Genomic DNA, 1,593 nt, shown 5'->3' on the forward strand with positions numbered 1-1,593 from the left:
CTTCCTTCCTTCCTTCCTTCCTTCCTTCCTTCCTTCCTTTCTTCCTTCCTTCCTCTCTCTCTCTCTCTCCCTCCTTCTTTCTTTTTGAGACAGGGTCCTATTGTCCAGGCTGGAGTACAGTGGTGTCATCATAGCTCATTGCAGCTTCAAGCACCTGGGCTCAAGGGATTGTTCTGCCTCAGCCTCCTGAGAAGCTGGGGTTACAGGTGCACACCACCACACCTGGCTAATTTTTTAATTTTTATTTCTTGTAGAGAGGGAGTCTCATTATATTGCCTAGAATGGTCTCGAACTCCCGGCTTCAAAGAATCTTCGTGCCTCATCCTTGCAAAGAATTGAGATTGCAGGTGTAAGGCACCACACCTGGCTCATTTCTTTCTTTTAAATTGTGTATCCAAACTACACTCTAATATTGTCAGTTCTAGCTTAAAGTTTAATTCCAAGTCAAACTGTTTCTCTCCATTTGCACTACTATCACCTTGTACAAGTCACAACCATCTATTGCCTGAACTATTGCAAAAGCCCCCTAACTGAACTCCCTACTTCTTTTCCTTCCTGCCTATAGATAATTTTCCCCTCAGCAGCCAAAGTGATCTTAAGTGATCACATTATGTCACTCTCATGTTCTAAGCTTCCAATGGTTTCACATGTCACTTAGAATAACATCAAAATGTCTTACAATGGTGAGTCATATATGTCCATATATAGTCAGAGTCTTTAATATGCAAATGTTAAGAAAAACTGCATATTGCAGTTTCAGTCAATGACAGACCAAATATGCGATGGTGGTCCCATTAGATTATAATACTGCATTTATACCTCTTTTCCAATTTGTGTGTCCACATTTTTTCAAATGAATTACTATTTCATTCACTTTTTAAAAAATTGATACATAATAGATATAGACATTTTCAGAGTACATATAATTTGATACATCTATATAATGTGTAAAGTTTTTGTACCTTTTCTGTGTTTAGATATGTTTAAATATACAAATACCATTGCGTTACAATTGCCTACAGCATTCAGTACAGTAACACACTGTGCAGGTTTTTAGCCTAGGAGAAACAGTCTATACCACACAGTTTAGATGTGTAGTAGGCTATACCATAGGTTTCTGTAAGTACACTCTATGATGTTTGCATAATGACAAAATTGCCTAACAATGCATTCCTCAAATGTATCCCTGTCATTAAGTGATAAGTGCTAGAATATAAGCCTACATTATGATGTAGTTTCCAAAAACAACTCATATTACCTTACACTGCATTAACAGAAGTGCATTGTTTGAAGAAAGGCAGGTGCTAGTTCTTCCAGTCAGACTACTTTGGAATGTTATATTTGACTCCAGGCATTTCATATTAAGATATCTTAATATTAATTGCTGCATTTCAGATAAAGAATGTTTTTCAGAAGAGAGAAAGTAGGATGGTAAAAGGACAAATTATGCCTGGTGAGGAACTATTACAGGAACCGAGAATCTTTAACTTGAATACTTGATGATTAGAGAAGAGCCATGAAAGTTCCCCACAAATAGCTAAACATCTGCCACATGAAAAAGGGAGTATACTTATTCTTTTTTTTTTTTTTTTT

Source organism: Colobus angolensis, unplaced genomic scaffold (assembly GCF_000951035.1).
Source record: "Colobus angolensis palliatus isolate OR3802 unplaced genomic scaffold, Cang.pa_1.0 Scaffold31, whole genome shotgun sequence".
Lineage (NCBI taxonomy): Eukaryota > Metazoa > Chordata > Mammalia > Primates > Cercopithecidae > Colobus > Colobus angolensis.